The following is a 21,806-nucleotide window of genomic DNA, read 5'->3' as shown; positions in this document are numbered from 1 at the left end:
AGAATAGTTATGGCAAAGTTGTCAAATATTCATAGCCTGTGGCTTTAGCTAACGCCAATGCTTTCTCTTCCTAACCCTAGGAACCCCTGGCTGAGAATCAACACTATTAAAATGAACAAGCAATCAAATGGCAATAACTTGGGGCCTCACTGGCAGTGACTCTGGAGCTCCTCAGACTTGAATAAGTACCTGCCCAAGGCCTTGCAGGAATTTCCACATCTCCCAGACCATTTTGTCCTCTACAGTTCATCATAGTCCTAGAGTACCCATCCACCATCACATTCATTGTCACTGTGGTTTACATCAGCCCTTACTCATTAAAGGCAGAGATATGTCATTCATTCATCCATTCATTCATTCATTTATGCCAGTCCTGGACTCTAGGCCTGAGCACTTGTCCCTAAGTTCCTTTTGCTCAAAACTAGGACTCTACCACTTAAGCCACAGCACCACTCACTTCTGGCTTTTTTCTGTGATTAACTGGAGATAAGAGTCTCACAGACTTTCCTGCCTGGGCTGGCTTTGAACCATGATTCTCAGATCTCAGTCTCCTGAATAGCTAGGATTATAGGCATAAGCCACCAGTGTCTGGCTAGGGATATGTCTTGATGTACATTCTCTGAGTTGATCTCCTTGTCCCTTTGTACTTCCTTTTGTCCAAAGGGGAAGGAAAAGAAAAAGGGTGACAAATCTGAACCAGGTCCTCTCAAGTCATGACTTAGCAGATATGTCTTCTTCCCATTCAAGCGCACATAAGAAATGCTAACTCTAGGAAACACTGTCATGGACTATAATAAGGATATCAAAGCTATGTATGTTCTCACTTCCCCATGTGTGTATATGTTGAGAATAGAAACCAAAGCCCTGTGCATACCAAGCACCCGTTCTACTATTGGGCTATACCTTAAGCCCCTCACTTGACTATTTACTATATTTTCCTTCTTTCAAATTGATACTAAATACTCACTCTAGAAGGGCCTAGAAGTGGGAAATTATGTCTATGTATGTGTGAATAAACATATACACATTTAGGCCTATGTGTATGATACCATGATAGAGCCCAGAAATCTTTGTTTACCCAAGAAATGAAGCTTGGAAGGCTTGAGGAATTAGTGTAGACATGTTCCTAGAATATTATCATCAGTTGATTTGGTCAGCAAGCCCTTTTTAATACAGGGAATTAATGTATTTTAATAAATGTTACTATAGTTGTATGCCAAAGCCATGCACTGCTCTCCTTTTCTAGCTTTATTTTCTTCATTAGTAATGTAATCTTTTCTAAACTGTTAAGATTTTTATTCAGGTGAGGATTATGTTACAATGAAGTATAAAACTCAAAGAGTTCAGTCATAATAAGATTTGCTGTTCAGGTAATGAAAGTCTGAAAAAGGGTTGGGCTCATTGTGGGCAAATGTAAAGGCTTAATGACATTGCTAAAGATCTGTCTGTTGCTGGGTGCTGGTGGCTCATGCCTGCAATCCTAGCTACTCAGGAGGTTGAGATCTGAGAACTGAGGTTCGAAGACAGCCTGGGCAGAAAAGTCCCCATGAAACTCTTATCTCCAATAAACCACTCAAAAGCCAGAAATGATGCTATGGCCCAAGTGGTAGAGTGCTAGCCTTGAGCATAAAGAGGCTCAAGGACAGCACCCAGGCCCTGGGTTCAAGCCCCACAACACACAAACACACACACACACACACACACACACACACACACACACACACACACACACACACCCTGTTTCTGCACTTCAGTTCTTCCATCTGCATAATGGATTTAATCATAATGCCAACTCTTCTGAGGATTTCTCTCATTCATATCTAGTATTAGAAAATTCTAGAAGGGTCCAGAAATATTACTTCACTTCACTGCCTCCTCAGGTCTTGAAATGAGTTAAAAGATCTTCCCAATAATGCTGCCCAGATTTGAGGTCTGAACTTACTGTTCAAGTTTTGGAGTGGGGCCTTCTTATATGTGGGATAATCAGGGGAGTTGTGATTGATCCCGAATTGTGATTGATCCCTCAAGTAAAAGTAAGAGAGGAGGGAATAGATCTTGAGGAAGGAATAGCAGGCATTCAACATCTCGACACTTTAGAAACAAAGAAAGCAAACTGATTTTAAAGTGATTTTTATTCTTTGAATACTCTGTTATTATTATAGCATTAATTGAACTCCATGGGAATGAAGAATACTAAAATTTACCTACTCTGTCACTTTTTTTTGTTTGTTTTTTTGCCAGTCCTGGGGCTTGAACTCAGGGCCTGAGCACTATCCCTGGCTTCTTTTTGCTCAAGGCTAGCACTCTACCACTTGAGCCACAGAGTCACTTCCAGCTTTTTCTATATATGTGGTGCTGAGGAATTGAAACCAGGGCTTCATGTATGTGAGGCGAGCACTTTACTACTAGGCCATATCCCCAGCCCCCTCTGTCACTTTTTGAAAGCCAGTTTTTCCTTCAAAATTTTCCATAGCATTTTGATCCTCTCCCTCCTCCCCAGTACTAGGTATGTGCCAGGCAAGTTCTCTGCTGCAGAGATACCTCCTAGTTCCCATACTTCTTTAGTACTTTATCGTTTTAGTTTTAGTTTTCAGGCAGTGTTCCCCTATATTGCCAGGCTTGTTTTGAACCTTAAATCTTTTTATAATAAGCTTCCAAGTGCTAGGATTACACGATTGTCCCCCAACATTTGGTTTATAGTATAGTTCTTGGTATGGATTTATAGTATAGTTCTTGGTAAGGATACTTTTTTCTCATTTCTATTAGTGTGTATTAATTATATTTTGTGATTTGTTCATATATGCATGTAACATACTTTGATACTTCTATTACTCCTTGGGTACTGGAATGAGGAAAATTTTAAGCTTCTTTGATCATGATGATCTCTCAAGTTTACCTAGTGCTTTCCCAATTCATTCAAATAGAGTTTGTGTACAAGAACACTTTATAAACTTGCACAATTCTAAGTGTTTGAATTTACTTTTCAAAGGAGAGTCAGAATTGTTGATCAGAAATATTTAGGGCAGTAGAATGGTATATTTGTGTTGTGCAGGATGGTGCTTAAATTCATGATCTTTGAAGTAAGGTAAATGAGTTTAAGTCTCCATTTTACTTTTTTCTCTATGATGTTTGGAGAAATAATTCAATACCATTCTGCATCTCAGTTATCTGAGTAAAATGGAGACAATAGTCCCTGCTGTTAGGGTTTTCTCTGGAATGATGGAGGTATGTATATAAAACCTAGTGGTTAAGTGTTAACAATAGTGGTTGTTATTGAGATTGGGTAACTGTGAATTTGACTTGAGGCCATGATTCAGAGGCATGATATAGCATGTCAGAAGAATGTCATTTCTGTACAAGAAGAAAAATCAGGTACTCCTCTACTGAATGGTGAACCGTCCCAGGACCTTTGGTTTACTTCAGAGCATTCTCATGTAGTCATTTGTCCAGTGTCTGAAAATTGTTGACTGGATCTCAAAGTCCTTTCCAGTGCAGGCACCCTGTCTGGTGACACTAAAGGGATGAAAGTGGTGTTTGTAAAGTGGCCCACTTCATACTGGAAGGCACTAGTGGCTCAGCTTTTTATGGAGTATAAGTTTCCCCCCATCCACCATAAAGTCTCTCCCTTGGGTCTACTTCTGTCCTTGGAGCAGAACAGACTGTACTACTCTAGAGGTAGGAAGATCTGCATTTGAATCCTGGCTCCACTGGTTCTTCTCTTGGGCAAGAGTGGTCAATAAGAATAATAACAGTACTGATGAAATGAAAAGTACATGGAGCACATAGCACAGGGCACAAAGTAGGCATTCAGAGGCAGTGAGTAGCTACTCTAGCCATTTCTTTCCCTGACAAAGAGAAGGGAGATGGACCCGTGGAGTCTTCCTGCATTTCAAAAATCTCTGAGCAGAGTGTTCCAGATAGGTAAACTGCTTCCTCACAGTAAAGCTAAACTGGGATTCTCATTGCCTGAAGAAAATGGGGCATCCAAGGGAGGGAGACTCCAGGAAACAATGCTTGCAATCTTCTTCCTCCATAGGGCAGCTGAGGACATGACTCTCTGGCATGACCAATGGGTACTGTGGGCATTTCCCCTGAGTGGGTAGAGTGTTCTATGTGGGCTATGTGCTTTGTAAAAGCTCACTGAATCCCAGGGAGGTTCTCTGAAGAGCTAGGAGAGATATGGTTCCCTTTCCCAGAAACCCGCTGCCTCTTGACATCTCCACAGGAGAGTACTGGGATTGGTTGACTGCAACAGACATTGGTTTTCAAGGTGTGAACCTGTAGTGCCAGTATTCCAGGAGATGTTGTTAGCAATGCACATCTTGGGCTGGGAGTGTAGCTCGGTAGTAAAGTGTTTCTCTAGCTTTCCAAGTGATTTGGTTACATGCTAGTTTGTTTATTAGTTTATTACTAGTTTATTATTAAAGAAGAGGAGAGAATCATATGCATTGGCAACATCACCCCATGGAGAACCTTGAGCTCTCTCTGCCTTGCTTTTGACTTTAGATTTTAGCAGCCTGTGAGTCTGATGCCTGTCTGATGTCCTGGCTTGATGAGCTCTTAGGGAGACTGAAATCTGCCAGCAGCATTCCTGTCTCAAACGGTGAGATTATTGGCCCACTCTCATTGCTTATTAGGGCAACCAAGGTCCAGCTCCACTTCTCTTACCCAAGATCTGTGAGTTTATTGTTCTCTCACTTGGACTAAGAAATGTGTTCCAATTTCTTTCCAACATCTACTAAACAGAAGTTGTCTTTCACTATTTTGAGGACATAGCCATTATAGGTCAAATATGGAGTCATAACAGTCCTCTCAGTTTGAAAATGATTTACTTATTTTATTCTTCTATTACCTGTTATTTATTTGTTTTTTGTTTCCTACTGTTGGTTCAGCCCAACAAACAGAAACCCAGAACCTAATAAATACCAGGTGCTATGCCAAATGAATAAAACCCAGCTCTTTGTTCCTAAGCATCAAACAGCAGGGTGACTTGAACTACTTGTTGAGCATTGACTGTGCTCCATGCATTCATTTTCACAACATTATAAGAAAGCATATTCACCATATTACAGCTGAGAAATCTAAGACTCAAACTTGCAGACTTAGGTCTATATTGTAAGAGGCAGGACTGGGATTTTTTTTAGGTCAGTCTGTTTCCAGAGTTCATGATCATTCAGCTATACCAAGTTCATTCCAGGGCATGTGTTCCTCAACAGAGCTATCATTTAGTGAACACATGTTATTATCATCTTACCAATGTAGCAGCCTTCATGCAAAAAAAAATTGTCCTGGATCCATTCTATGATCATATATCAATTTTAGTGTTCCTTTAGTCTAAAGAAAAAATTACTTAATTATTATTTGCCTTTCATCAATTGATCAAATGGTAAAATTAATAATAAGTTTTAATCCACAGAGGAAAACACTGAAGAATGTATGCGTTTAAACATATACAAAATACACACTGTATGAATAAAGGAAGGAGGGAGAAAAGAGATCTCTTCTTGAAAGGAACAACTGTTAAATGCAATGAGAGTGGGGGAATAAAAGTTACCATTTAATAACCATATTAATTATGGTCATATGTGGATACTGTAACACATCTAATGGACTCCCATCTGTGTACAGCTCTAGGCCCAGGGCCATGTCTGGCTTCATTTCCTGTGTCCTGTGGGGAATGCAGATGTGAACTGTGAGCCTCTGGGATTATTTCTAGTCATTTAGAACCTTGAAATAGAATAATTAGTGTCAAAATGTCTCCTCACAAAATGTGTTAGTTATAGGAAAAATAATCATTTTACCTTGACAAAACCCAGTAGACATCACCTCACAAGAGGTCAAGATTAACTCCAGCATTAAGGAGACAATTTCCACCTTCTGATATGATGTACTGGCAAGGGCATTGCATTGCTTGGGTGTTCTCCCCCAAAACATAAACTGACATTGATCATGAGGAAACATGAGGCAAAACTAAATTGAAGGGCAATCTACAAAGACTCTTTTTATTTTTGGTCATGAGCCTCTTTCCCAGGAAATGCCTGTATACATCAAGATGCGCAAAACATGCCCAGGTACTGCACCTGCTGTGCCTACCGAGGCGTTGACTCTTGATGTCAGGAGGTTGTATCTGTTGTAAAGTTTTGGCCAGAATTTTGAGGCACTTTTCAAAGGGAATAAATACAAATACAAGGAAGCTCTATGTAATACAGAAATCTCTAGGGAGTAAGAACTGTGAGGTTAAGCTGAGTCAGAAGAAAAAGGTCCAGTTCTGGAACAGTTACTGTGTAGACTTCATAGCCACACGCTTTGGTAAGCAACTATATTGCGTAGATCTGATGAACACCTGATCTGATGGATGGGCACTCAAGCAACTATATTGAGTAGATCTGATGGATACAGCTATCTAGGTGTATCTCTTGTGCCAGGAAAGTGGGGCTTCTTGTCTCCTTTGGGAAATGGGTCAGGCTGGATTACTAGAGTAGGCTAGAGCTTAGGTGGAGGTGGATGAGGGGTTGAAATGTTGATCTAGGAATCAAACAAGGAGTTAGACTAGCACTAGGAGTCAGAGGAGAGGCTGAACTTCAAACTACATTTTAAAACAAGTCAGGTCAGGATCTGCTTGAGGTCATCATTGGGATACCTGAGGCACCTAATAGTAAGAGACTGGAGACTAGGAGTCAAGGAGTGAGGGAAAATATAAAGGATCAGGGATCAGGGATCAGGCTGGGCCAAGCCCAACCCAACTGGTGGTTCAGTTTTCCCAGGGCCCACTTCTGAACAGTTTGAACTGGACCAAGTGATACAACATCAGAGTCTGGTCATGGTTCACACTCCTTTATCTACTATGACAACCTACTGCCGAGGGTCTCAGGGCTATGGTAGATGTGGATGTACAATGACTCCTGTGTAGTACATAGGACTTCAGGGAGGACACTTTGAGCTACTATAATGTCTACAAAGAGCAACTACAATGTCAGCAAAGAGCAACTGTTCTTTGGTCTCTTCAATGACAAAATGTGAGTGAGTCCCTGCCAAGAATGCATGGTTGCCCCTCTAAATCTGTCACCATCTCTGAGGAACAACTTCCACTGATTCTTTAAAATACTTGCGGATCAACACTTTGAGATACTTGTGGTTATTTCTCAGAATTCCAACTGTGAATCATTGGGGTCCTTGGCATATGTCATTCAGAAATAGAGAAAGTAGGTTAGCAAAAAGATCCCAGACCTGTGACAACACACAGGTCACAGTCACACTACCCGTTCCCGAAGAACATTCCCCAGGGAAGGTGTAAACCCAGTAACCATGTATGTGTAGACACAGAATGTATGTGAGACTATAAAATCCAATCATAAGGTGTTGTCGTTGCCTTGGGAGATGAGCTTGTGGCTGGCTCAGGCTTCTCTTTGCTCAGATGGCCTTTTCTGTGGCAGGTGGACATATCACGCGCAGGATGAGCTGGAGGGCTCCTCCCACTGGGGCAGGCTCACAAGCTACAGTGGAGGTGGCTACTACCTGGACCTTCCAGGATCCCGACAGGCCAGTGCAGCGGCTCTCGGGACCTTCAGGGGGTCACAAGTGGCAGGGGCACTCAAGTGGTCTTCATAGATTTCTCAGTCTATAGCACCAACATCACTCTTTTTTGTGTTCTGAGGTGGGCTCCTTTTCTTCACTTTGTCCCTCTAGCTGTGGCTCTTGCTGTACTTTTGATCCCTCCCTAAATTTGTTCTCTGTAGTGATACAAAGGATTGTGTGGGGGTGAGTTGTAGGAGGAAATATCTCAGCCCAGAACCCACTAGCCATTTCCTTCCCCTACAGGCTGGTGGTGGAGTTCCCAGCTACAGGAGGTGCCATTCCATCCTGGCAAATCCGCACAGTTAAGTTGATCCGCTGTCAGCAACTGGGACTTCTTCATCATTGGCTGTGAGGTCATCTTCTGCATCTTCATCTTCTACTACATGGTGGAGGAGCTCCTGGAGCTCCACATGCGCCGGGCTTGGCTACCTCAGCAGCATCTGGAACAAACTGGACCTAGTTGTCTACCTGGTGAGGGACAGATGCTTTGGACCTGGGATATACTGGCAATGGAGGGACCTCTACTTTCATAGGGGCTTTTAGTTCTTCACCTTGGATGCCAGATCCCTCCTGGTAGTTGGTCAAATCATTACCTCCAAATTGCCTGAGAATGCTGGGTGCCAGTGGCTCATCCCTGTAATCCTAGCTACTCAGGAGGCTGAGATCTGAGGATTGTGGTTCAAAGCCAGCCTGGGTAAGAAACTCCATGAGACTCTTATCTCCAATTAACTACCAGAAAACTGGGAATGGCACTATGGTACAAAGTGGTAGAGTGCTAGCCTTAAGCAAAAAGGCTCAAGGACAGAGCCCAGGCCCTGAGTTCAAGCCCTATGACTGACAAAAAAAAGTTACCTGAGAAAGAGGCTGATACTAATCTGCCATTGAGAAAGCCTGCCTCCTACATCATCTTTCCTTCTCACATAGGATCTGGTCTCCCCTTCTCTCCCCTTCCCTTGCCTCCCCTCCTCTCCTTTTCCTTCCCCTCTGTCTGTTCCCTTCCTTCCTTCCTCCCTCCCTCCCTCCCTCCCTCCCTCCCTCCCTCCCTCCCTCCCTCCCTTCCTTCCTTCTTGGTAGAAAGTGGAAAAAAACACCCTTTCTCATTCTCTCAGTATGAAGCTCATTTCAAGGTCAAATTTCTTCTGCCTCAGCCTCTCAAATCCCAGGCCAATTCCATCATGTTTGGCATTTTGATCTTTCATTTATGCACTGATGCTGTTTTTCTTTTTTGCCTTTATGACCTGTCCCCTCAGATGCCCTGACTTTTCTCTTTTATTCAAATATGCTGTCCCTTTGTCTTTATCTCTTTCCTATTAATAGGACTTATTCCTCTCCTGACCTCTGCTTGAAAATGGTAGGGAAGGGGAGAATTCATGTTTATTGGTTCAAGTTCCTTATGACCCTTTAAAAACTATATATTTGCTACTTTCTTCAAAGCCTTCTCTTGGACTTTAGAATATTACCCTACCCCAGACATCCTCTCCTGTCCCATCTGAACCTGAGCTTGTGAACACCTCAGCAGGGAGGATGTTTCTTACCCATATCTATTGATGAGGTATTAAAGCCTTCGTGGGAGGCTGGAAATGTGGTTTAGTGGTAGAGGGATTGCCTAGCATGCATGAAGCCCTGGGTTCGATTCCTTAGCACCACATAAATAGAAAAAGCCAGAAGTGGTGCTATAACTTAAATCGTAGAGTATAACCTTGAGCCAAAGGAAGCCAGGGACAGTGCTAAGGCCCTGAGTTCAAGCCCCAGGACTGGCAAGCAGGCAGGCAAGCAAGCAAGCAAATAAATAAACAAACAAATAAATAAAACCTTTGCATTTTGTCTCATAATTTATATAGTACTATTCTAACCTGACTTTTGAAGTACACCAATTATGATATCTCTTACCTACCTACAATTCTTTATTAATTACCAAATAACAACTAGCTTTTTGTAATGGGTTATCTTGACTGTCATTCTGATTGAGTTGAGAGAAACCTATGAGATTAGCAATGCACATCTCTGGGTGCGTCTATGAGGGTGTTGTCAATTATCATGAGGTCTCTGACCTAATCAGTTGTTCAATCCATTGGGGAATTCAAAATCTGAACAGCCTATTGAGAAGTGCTAGAAGGTGAGGTGGAAGGTGAGGCCTAGCTGGTAGACTTGAGTAGCTGGGGGAGGTGTTTTTTGTGTTGGTTTGTTTTTTTTGGCCAGTCCTGGGCTTTGGACTCAGGGCCTGAGCACTGTCCCTGGCTTGTTTTTGCTCAAGGCTAGCACTCTGCCATTTGAGCCACAGCACCACTTCTGGACATTTTCTGTATATGTGGTTCTGGGGAATTGAACCTAGGACCTCCTGTATATGAGGCGAGCACTCTTGCCACTAGGCCATATCCCCAGCCCTGGGGGAGGTGTTTTTGAAGGGAATGTTTGACCCTGGTTCCATCTTGTTACCCCTAACTCTCTTTTATTCGCCCCCAGAAGGTGAGCAGCTTTGCTTCAGTATACTCGGGCACAGTGATGTTCTGCCATATTACAGGCCAAGAAACAGTGGGGCCAGCCAACCATGGACTGAATCCCAAAAGCGTGAATCAGAGCAATCTTTCCATCCTTAAGCTGTTTTTCTAAGGTAATTTGTCACAGTTATAAAGAGTCTGACTATAAGTTTTCTTTAATATGGTATTCCAGCCCTACCAAAACATGGGTCTAAACTTTTGAAAACATTTTATGTGTTACTTAAGATATAGCACAATGTTTTTAATGTAATACAACAAAACATTCATATATCCTCCACCAGTTTAACATAGTTTAGTCCCTTATATAAACTTCTCTGGTCACAAATTCTTTCCTAGTGTCCTGAATTTGGTGTTCCATCTGTCAAGAATATATTGTAAATATGTGTTTTTGTTTGTGTATATATATATATATATATATATATATACACACATATATATATATTCCTAAACTGTAGATAGAAGATAGTATGGTTTTAAGGAATTTAAATCTTTAAATACTCCAAATTACTTAAATATAATTAGTTTAATTAAAATATTTTCCTTCATACAGTGTTATATTTTCAATATTTTTCCATAATGATACAGGTATATATGCCTATATGTTCCATTCTCTGGTTGATAGATATTGACTTTATTCCCAAAGTTTTGGTGTGAATATTCCATACCCGTCTTCTGATAAATTGTTCTCCAATAGTTATATCAACAGAGTCTCACTGGCTATGTGAGAGTTTCCACTGTTCTACTTTCTCACCAGCACTTGATACCATCAAACCCACTTCCAACCTACTTTTGTAGCTTCAATTCCCACTGCCCTACTTCATGAATCTTTTATTCCTGCCAAGGTGTAATACTCACTGGTCCTTGAATGTAGTCTGAACTTAATTTCCATTCTCCCTCAAGATATTATTGAATAGGTATCCCTGTCAAAAATCCTGCTAAATGTCAGGGGAACAAAGATGAAAAGGCAAGATTTCTGCCCTAAAGGAGATTATAGTTTACGAGAGAGACAGATTTGCAAACAGTTCTACATTATAACTGTCACAGTGAAAGTATGTACATACAGATCACAAGATACAGAGAGGCAAAGGAATAGAGGAAGAGTAAGCAGGGAGACAGGGAGGGGGTGGAGAAGGAAAAGAAGAACTTACATAGGGAATTTGGCATCTTTGCAGTAATCTTTGCCTAATAAATACACCCTGTTTTCTTGTCCATTCATGATCAGCTTGAAGACCAGCTCCCATAGTGCCCCATCACCCTAGGAAACAACTTTGTATGGCCTGAGTTACATTGTTTCATACTGTAAATATTTATAAGTATATGTTACAGCCTTTACTCAATTATGACTTCAGTAATGGAAAATTCTGTTCCCCTCCACATCTTCCAATCTCCTAGACAGCATTGATGTCCTACATGGGTTCAGTAAGGGCTTGTTGAGTCACAGGTTAAAACAAAACAAAAGGGACTCCATTATTGCTTCCCCTTCTTCACACATACTTTGCTTCAAACATTTTAAGTAATTGCTAAAGCAGACTGCTGTTTACCACTGCCAGCACAACAGAAAGTCTTTTAACACAAGCACTCTTCCTAAGTCATCTACTAGTCCCTTGGTACAATGAACATGTTGTGTAACACTGTTAAATTCTGTTCAATCCACAGAGCTTGTTCTAGGGTTCTGTTTCTTGCTTGTTTCGTATTGCTACATTTCCCCTTCAAAACCCCAGCCAACATTAATCCTTAACCCACTGTACCCACCAGCAGAATGAAAAAAATTTCACATATCTCTGTGTGGCAGAGGGGAATGTGGCAGGAAGCAATTCAGGACGTTGAAGCTACTGACTTTCATTCTCTAAGCTAGAGTTCCTCTATAACAGAGGACAATTGATTTTCAGCACATACAAGAAATTAGTTAAAAATGTATTAAAGTCTTGTGAAGTAAACTCAAGTTACTTATGGTCAAACTTTAGGGATCAGTGTCCTCATTGTTACTTAAGAGTTTGGAAATGTTACTGAGAGCACAGAACTCTAGAGAAGGAGGTATCAGTTGAACATCTTTTAATATTTAGGGAATAGTTGTTGGAAGTCTAGTAGATATCAGACTACTGTCCAAACTAAGCTACTACCCCATATGAAAGCAGGGGGTTTGATTCTGCACCAGCTTTTTGTGTGATGTGTCCTAGCTCCTAACTCCAGTCCTGTATGGAATAGAATAGCTTTCCCCACATAGCTTTCCATACACATCTACTTACTAATAGTATCAATATGATGTCAGAAAGCTATTAAAAGCACTAGAAACTTTGGTTTCTTCACTGCCTGTGTTAGAAATTACCCTGCATCCTTCTCAGGTTTTAAGGTTAGTAAAGTACAGAGCAGATACAAAGACATCCCAGAGACTGAGCTGCCCCAAGTCACCTCGTGACCAGCCCAGGTGCACCTAGGCAAGTTGGGTTTGTAATGGCATCTACTGACAGGCCTACCGGAGGAACTCCTTCAAACATGAATCCTTTGTGAAGGAGGAAAAGAGGCCAACATCTGAACATCTTAGCAAAAAGCTTTTGATTTTCTTCATGAGGAAGTTCTATTTGCTTATAGTCTTAGAACCAAGATGCAGAGGGAGAAGGAAGAACTTCTCTTCATGGAGATATTTGCTTAACAACTACAATATGTTTTCTTTTCTTTCAAGAGTTCACAGCAACTCTCTCTCTCTCTCTCTCTCTCTCTCTCTCTCTCTCTCTCTCTCTCTCTCTCTCTCTCTCTCAATTATAGACTTAGTTGTCAGAACAACCAGCAGGAAAGATGCAGAAACTGGTCTTTTCTCTCTCAGGTTCATGCTAACACATCTTTGGTCCCTGGACCTGGCGGGAGAAAATAAAACTCCTCATGATGTTTCTAGGATGTTCTTGGCCAGGCTCAGGCTAAGACTCATCAAGGACCAGTGATGGGTTCTATCCCTCCAGAACTGTAGCCAGAGCTGGGCCTGATGGAAGCTGCTCTACTCCCATCAGTAGCTCTTTTCTCCTATAAGTGAGATGTGGATTTCTCTTTCAGAGCTCCACATACTCACATCACTTTGCACTCTGTAAAGAAACAGACACCAGACCTCTTATAATTCTGCACTTGCTATAATCCAAAGGGAGTGCCCTCAATTAACTTTGGTTTCACTAATCTATAGTAGCTCATTCTCCATAGCCTTAATTCAGTAATTAAATTGAATGAGTCAAGAAAAGGAAAGGATACTGGCCAAGTTTTTTCTGTGTCAGTGAAAGTCTATTTCACTGACATAGAAAAAAAACAACAACTAATAGTATTTTTTTTTTTTAGAATCCTGTATTTGTAGTCTGTGTGACAAAAACTAACTTAAAGCCAAATTAAGATAAAGTGTCTATTTCAACCCCCACCACATTGGGCTATGTGAGAATTTCAAAAGGGATGAATGACAATGAAACACCTCCTGTGTCAGCTGAGCATCCCTACTTCCAAACTCTCAAAATTCTAGACTCTTTGAACTGTCAGGGTCCTTAGCCCATGTGACTGCTTCTCAGTCTTGCTACCTAGGAGAATTGTCATCAAAACTGTTCCTTTCAGTCTTGGGTGCAGCCAATTTTGGGGGGTTACTTCTTTGTAACCCAGCTTCCTGAGATTACTGTGAGGGTGTGGGTGTGTCTGGACCCAATACTGACCCCACAGTTCTTTCTTCACAGTGCTCTGCTTTCATGCTGACTCTCATGAATAAAACATATCCACATGACATTTTGTACTTTTCCTTGTTTATTCAGTTTATGCAGATAGCCACTTCCTTTAGGCAAAGAAAGTGTCTGCTCCACGTGTTTATTGATGATGAAAAGAGGTCTGAAGAACTTGTTTATGAGGATGCAATGGGACCCTTTCAGTTCTGGGATAATAAGCAAAAGTCCTGGACTCTAGATGAGTAATTGTTTGTTTCCTTCCTATTACAAGTTCATCCACTTTCCAGGACCAATGACATTCCTATTACCTTTCTTATTCTGGAAACAAATATCTATGTGCCCTATGAAGAAGAAAGGTGGTAGAGACAGAAGGATCATGATAAAGAAGAGAGAAGTAGAGGAATAAAGGAAAAAGGAAGGAGAGAGAGAGAATAAGAGAGGTTTCATTTTTGACTTTTTAGAAAACTGCAAGCTCTGGCCAATTTGAAAATACAAACCTTTGGTAAGGTGTGTCTGACAATTTTATAGAGCCAGGTATCACTTGAAAGAACATATACAACAATGGAGTTCAGCCTGGATAGAGCAGAGATGGTCAAGAGTCAATCTTAAAGTGTGGCAAGGATTTGCTGTTCCTTTTGCCACATCAGGCCATCTCTAGTTGAGACTTTTGGCTCCAATTTGACTGTTTGGCATGTGCTGGTTGTTCCCATAGTTGAATTATCCCTGTGCCAATTTGGCTTATGAAATGTTTACCAGCAATTTATAATAATGTGACGAAAGGCACAGGCAGACCCAGAGGGCTTTTAAAGCTCTACTTTCTTAATTCTTGTTAAAGTACAAAATAAATAGCACATGGAAATTGTCAACAGATCTGCTTGACCATTTGCATGGCATCAGCCAAGAACAAAGGAGGCTCACATCTGTGGGCTTATAAGGTAAATAAACAAACTGGTAAATAATATAAGACACTGGGGTGCTGGTGGCTCACGCCAGCTTCTAGCTACTCAGGAGCCTGAGGAGCCTGAGGAAAGTCCATGAGACCCTTATCTCCACTTAACCACTAAAGAGCACCAGTCTTGAGCAAAAAAAGCTAAGGGACAGCTCCTAAGCCTGAGTTCAAGCCCCAATATTGGCCAATACACACACACACACACACACACACACACACACACACACACACACACACACACAGAAGGAGACAGAGAACAATGAGATAGCCTTATTTTTCCCATTGACACATGTGCTTTCCTAACCTTGAAGGGCAATCTGGGCTTAGAATATTCAATCTGAAAAAACTTGCATGGTGATGAGTAACTGCAATCCCCACATTTAGAAGGTTTAAGCAAGAGGACTGCTAGTTCTTAATCAATAGGGCTCTTTCAGAGAGAGCTCCTTTCTCAAAAACCAAAAAGTCCAAAAAGAAGTGGATGTATGGACAGACATGGCCCCTAACCTCAGCCTCTAATGCCTCCTAAAGAGGAGATCATTTGAGATTATTGAAATACCCGAACTTGGGTCCAGTACATGGGTACTGTCCTTATTCACTAAGATTCTAAAACCCAGTGCCAGGCAGCTCCCTGCCCTGCATGAGGTCCCCCCACTGCTCTGAGGACTGCAGCATGCCATTCTATTATTTTCATATGCAAAGAAGCATATTCTGATGTACAATTAACATTAAGTCAAACTTAATCTTCCATATGGGAATTAAATCAATATTGCTCTTTCTCTTCTCCACCATTTTCACTGCCTTCTGCTTTCTTTTTTTCTTTCCTTTTCCCCTCCTATTTCTTTCATGAGTAAATTTTAACCCAAAGCCCTTAGGTAAGCAAGGTAGATGTCATTACCAAGCCAGTAGGTGGACAGGTGGCAGAAGTGTCTAGAATGGCCAGAGTGAGAGGTGGGTCTCAAGGTAACTCTGATTATTGCTTCACTTTGCCTTAGATCAACCTAATCTTCATCCAAGAAAGTCAAAGGATTTACTGTCAGGCTTAGTCAGCCAGTGGAATTCCATATCTCCCAGATTGGTCTTGTCAAGGCTCTAACCCAAATAGCCAGAAAAGAAAGGCCTCTTGAGGAGTTTCAGTACATTTCTGTAAGCCTCTCGACCTCCCCTAGGAAGATAAGCTTGCCAGTGGCTAGAGCAGGGCATATTTTTAAATAACCATAAAACCTCTCTCAGTCAGCTAAGAAATGGGGAAGAATGGGTAACTTCTTGGTTTAGGCATGTGATTTGCTGTAGATCATCTTTCATGTCCCTGATCTAGTTACTGGGATGTTGGAAAACTAATCAACTATTTATGTGACATGCTTTACACAAGTTTTATGTCAACAGCAAAAAGACAAGGTAACATTTCCTGTCCTAAGGATTAATATAATTAAGGATTAACCTAAGTGCCATTGGCCAGCCACTTCAAGTTTGTACATTCAGACTGCCTTTGGGAACTGGAATGATAAAGTACAGATTTTGTTCCTGCTGTCAAAGTTCTCAGGGTTATACATAATGACCAGGGAAAACTGGCATAAAAACATGCCTTCCCAAGCCTTTAATATAGAAATCCAGAGTATCAACATACTTTTGACCTCCGAAGTCTCAAACTGACCCCTAAATGACCTTGGAACCTATCAGCCCTGCAGTCAGGAGGCTGCACGCTACACTACCAGTGCCCGGCAGACAGTTCTCAGTTCCATGCTGCGGGCTGTGTCTTCCTTGTGCATCCCCTCATCTCTGCATCTCTGTGTCCACTCATTTCACCCCATCTGAGAAGAGGTTAAAGTTGACTGGAGCAGAAATCTGAGCTCAAGAGAACATAAAACTAAACCTGTACCCAGAAAGCAGTGTTCCCCGCTGCCCCCCACCCCCACCCCATGGTGCACAGAAGGCTCTTATTAGTTGTAGAAATCAAGGCAAAATCAAGGGATAAGGAAATGAGAGGAACACTGTCCTTTTAACAACTTTACTAAGGGTAAACATGATTTTCTGGGTCTCTGCTTCCCAGAAAAAATGTGCTCCCTGAGGAGCAGATTAGCAGGATTAAGGGATTTAGAGGTTAGCCCAGAATCACCCAGGACTGGAACTTCAACACAATGAGTCTTCATTTCCTTTAGTGTGTTCCCATCATGTCCACTCAGGGAAGTTTTTCTGGCTGTCACAAACTTCTTTTTTTGGCCAGTCCTGGGGCTTGGACTCAGGGCCTGTCACTGGCTTCTTTTTGCTCAAGGCTAGCACTCTACCACTTGAGCCACAGCGCCACTTCTGGCCTTTTCTGTATATGTGTTGCTGAGGAATTGAACCCAGGGCTACATATATGCTAGGCAAGTACTCTACCGTTAGACCACATTCCCAGCCCCATCACAAACTTCTATTAGCATTTCTGTAAACCATTCCAATCTAGCAGAGGGCCCTTAAGTCTGCCTCCAAAATTCATTCAAAAAAGAATCTTATTAAGTTCCCTTTATTTTCTAACATTATACCAAGCACTGTACATACATATAGGAATTCAACATGGTCTTTAACTTTATAGAACTTACAGTTTTGAAATTCAAAGGATCCCAGAGACTTAGTCTCTTATAGAATAAATAATAGTGCTGCCTTCTGAGTCTGTATTGTTGAAACCAAGACCTTCAAGTAGGCCACAACCTTAGTGATCACACTTAAATTTTCAACTGCTGCTGAAGGAAAGTGTTTGCAGTTCATTCTTTGATTCATTTCTGAGGTGTGTTTTTTTCTATAGAAAGCCTTCCCCACCAATTTAAACATATTCAGCAATTCTGAGAGTTATGTGCATGTGTGGTAATGAGCATAGGATGTGAGAATTTTCTGTTCTCCCTGATTTTCATGGCTCTCTTTGTCTCGTGAAGGAGTCATGTGCTATATTATTCTGTAGAATTTATGTTGAAAATATGCTTCATAAGCTGAATTTAACATTTCCTATTTTGTTGGTTCACTTGATTATTAGAAGAGTGTTTTTAAACTTTATTATCTGGGGTCCTGAAGAAAAACACTTAGTGTTTGACAAAGAAAGTCCAAGTGAGACAAAAATCTGAGATGTTTCTACCATGACAATGAATATTTATTCTTTTCTTCCATTTTCTTTTTTTTTTTTGCCAGTCCTGGGCCTTGGACTCAGGGCCTGAGCACTGGTCCCTGGCTTCTTTTTGCTTAAGGCTAGCACTCTGCTACTTGAGTCACAGTGCCACTTCTGGCCATTTTCTGTATATGTGGTGCTGGGGAATCAAACCCAGGGCTTCAAGTATATGAGGCAAGCGCTCTTGCCACTAGGCCATATCCCCAGCCCATCTTTTCTTCCATTTTCGAATTTTGCCTTCAAAATTGTGACTATAGTGAGTCTAATATATAATCTTGAAAACCACCATTCTTAACAAATGCCTAGTAGATTAACGTGTGTGTGTGTGTGTGTGTGTGTGTGTGTGTGTGTGTAGCCCATAAGCCCAAAATCAAGTTGCACAGATACTCAGTATTCATTTCATTCTTTCATTCATACAGCCAACATTTACTGGAGGTCTTCTAAAGGGAAGGTGCTCTTCCACCTGTTAAGAATACATCAGTAAACTAAATGGAACATTTCCTGTCCCCATGGAGCTGACTACTTAATTGAGACTATATTTGATTAACCAAAAGTTGCAAATAACCCAATTTGAATCAACTCTGTTTTCACAAGGGAAGGGAGAGAACTGACCAAAACCCACATCACTGGATCGTTACAGCATGGCGTGGTCACCAGACCACTAGTGTTGAGCTCAGGAGACATGGTTGTAGCCCTGGCTCTCCAAATCCTTGCTATTTTTGGTTCTGTGTTTCCTCATCTGTTACTTGAAGGCCCTACATTTCATAATCTCAAAAGTCCCTTGTGGATGGAATGGTCTGTTATTCTAGGATGTGTAACAGGCTCTTGTTTAATTATGATAAATGTTCATATAACAGAAGGTATAGACCTCAGGAGGTTATTTGTTTATTTGATATTTATTAAGTTTTGTACTGATGGTATTAGAACTTGGAACTCTGTGCCTGCCAGACAAGCTCTCGAACACTGAGCTATACCCTCAATCCAGATCTAGGTTGTAAGTAAAGAAATAGCTAGGAATCATCCTAAACCCGTACACCTTCAGTAGCAGTAGCCATAGCACAATATAGAATTGTATGTTGTATTTAGAGCAATGACCCTGAGGCATTACAGGATGCTGAATCAGTAAGAGAAGATTTAATTATGTTCATTAGACTACTTATTAAAGGAGAAAATAGACCGAGGCTATTTAGAGAGCTTTCAAATAAAAAGTATCTTCTCATTAACCCATAGTTAATCAGAAACCCAATTAACCAATATCTTCTACTCCATGATTTTTACTGTTTTCAGACTTATTTATGTTTGCTTACAACCATGACCAAATCACTGATCCAGTTCCTGGCCATTACACATTTATACCATGAAATCAATGAATTCCTTCTCCCTGCAACAAGATGAAATGTTTCCTTGCAAAACCATCGCTTCTGCAGATGAAAACAATCACTTCTGTAAGAAATAGACATGATGGAAATAATAAGATTCTGAGTTTTGCTCGAAGGCATTTTGTGCATTGTATTAAGTATGTGTGGAATTGGAAAGCAAACAAAACACTAAGAGAACATCTACTTTCCAAGTGTCATAATCCTTCCTAAATTGTAAACATCTCTACATATAAAGCTGTTTAGAAGAGTCTCTGGAGCATGCCCCGTTCTGAGGAGGCTGAGGATCAGAAGGGCTGCCCAATTTTACTCACTATGTCCTAGACGCTAGAGCTAAAGTAAATTCTAAATTTTTATTGGGGGTTGGGAATATGGCCTAGTGGCAAGAGTGCTTGCATGGTATACATGAAGCCCTGGGTTCTATTCCCCAGCACCACACATATAGAAAACGGCCAGAAGTGGCGCTGTGGCTCAAGTGGCAGAGTGCTAGCCTTGAGCAAAAAAAAGAAGCTAGGGACAGTGCTCAGGCCCTGAGTCTAAGGCCCAGGACTGGCAAAATAAAAAATAAAAAAGCATATAAAATTTTACTGGACAGTTAGACTGGCTCAATTACACAGAATAAAGCAAGTTTCAAAAGGGAGTTTAGTATTGTAATCAGTATTTGATTGAAACATCGAGGGAGGTTTATCTTGTTGTTGTTTTGTCTTTTTTTTTTTTTTTTTCCTTTGCCAGTCCTGGGGCTTGAACTCTGAGTCTGGGTGCTGTCCCTGAGCTTCTTTGGCTTAAGGCAAGAGCTCTACCACTTGAGCCACAGTGCCACTTCTGGCTTTTTTGAGTAGTTTATTGGAGATCAGAGTTTCCTGCTGGGGTTGGCTTTGATATTCAGTCCTCTGATCGCAGCCTCCTGAGTAGCTAGGATTATAAGAGGGAGACACTGGTGCCCGGCTTGAGGGAAATTTTAAAGACTGGTCCATTATGTTAATTCTGTAGACTCATTTGTGAGTTTCCATCCAAAACTATAACTTTTAGTGGAAAACAGTGTGGACAGCTCTCAGTAACTAAAAATAGAACTACCATAGGGTCTAGCAATCCTCTTACTACATATAACCAAAGGAGCTTGACATCATTACACCAAAAAGATACCAACTATCCCATGTTTATTGAATCACTGTAAATATTACCTGAAATATACAATCAACCTAGATGACTTTCAGTGGATAAATGAACAAAGCAATATATATGTGTATATAAATGTATATATAGAGAGAGTTAATATATATAATACTAAATGAATAATGAAATAATCAAGTCATAGAAAGACAAATGCCACATGTTCTACTCATTTGTGGATACTAACAAGTTAGTCTTATAGAAGTATGGAATGGAACAGTGGTCACGGAGACTGGGAAGGGAAAAGAAAGGGAAGAGAGAAACAAGTTCAATACGGGACACTAACAACAGTTAGAGTGGCATAATTGCTCTGAGTCTTTGGTCCACTAAAGTTAAAACAACCTCCTATATATTTCAGCAGGTACCTTTTTGTTTGTGCTGGCACTGCGGCTTGAACTCAGGGCTTGCACTCTTGCTTGGCATATTCACTCAGGAATCTACCACTGGAGCCATACTTCCAGTCTTTCCATATACTTAAGAATTACTAGAAAAGTATCAAATTCCTAGCACATAAAAGTGACTAATGCCCCTGAAAATGGAAATTCTTATTACTTCAATTATTATGCATTGTACATGTGTACTGAGTTACTATAATGTGCACCATAAAAAGACACAAATACATCTACATAAAAAGTAGTTTGTTTTGGTCAGGCATGGGCTCGAACTCAGGACCTGGGTGCTCTCCCTGAGCTCTTTTGCTAAAGGCTAGCACTCTACCACTTTGAGTTACAGTGCCACTTCTGATTTTCTGGGGGTTAATTGGAAATAAGAATCATGGATTTGGGGGGCTGGAATATGGCCTAGTGGTAAAGTGTTCACCTCATATACATGAAGCCCTGGGTTCGATTCCTCAGCACTAGATATACAGAAAAATCTGGAAGTGGTGCTGTGGCTCAAGTGGCAGATTGCTAGTCTTGAGCAAAAAGAAGCCAGGGACAGTGCTCAGGCCCTGAGTTCAAGCCCCAGGACTGGCAACAAAAACAAAACCAAAGAAAGAATCATGAATTTTCATGCCCCAGCTGGTTTGGAACCATAATCTGTATCTAAGATTACAGGTGTGAGCCACTGATGCCCAGCTGTAGTTGATTTTTTTCTAAAGAAAGCATGAAAGTAGACTGGTGGATGTACTACACATTAATACATCTTCCTTCGAGTTGTATCAACGTAGGTGTCACTAAACATTCCATTGAAAGAAGTGTGGCACAAAAATCAGAAGTGTGTCTATGTGTCTGTGTGTCTGTGTGAAAGAGGGCAGAAAGAGTCAGAAAGAAAGTGACTTTTCTAGGAAGGAACGAATCAATGAAACGATACAAAATTAGAACAATAATGCAGTGGCCTATTTTTCATCAAGTAAAAATATCACAGACAAGAGGCCTTATCTACGAATTACTGCCTGACTCATGGGTACCACATAAAATA

The sequence above is a fragment of the Perognathus longimembris genome, chromosome 2 (genome assembly GCF_023159225.1).
Source record: "Perognathus longimembris pacificus isolate PPM17 chromosome 2, ASM2315922v1, whole genome shotgun sequence".
Taxonomy (NCBI): Eukaryota; Metazoa; Chordata; class Mammalia; order Rodentia; family Heteromyidae; genus Perognathus; species Perognathus longimembris.
This window is presented reverse-complemented; position numbering follows the sequence as displayed.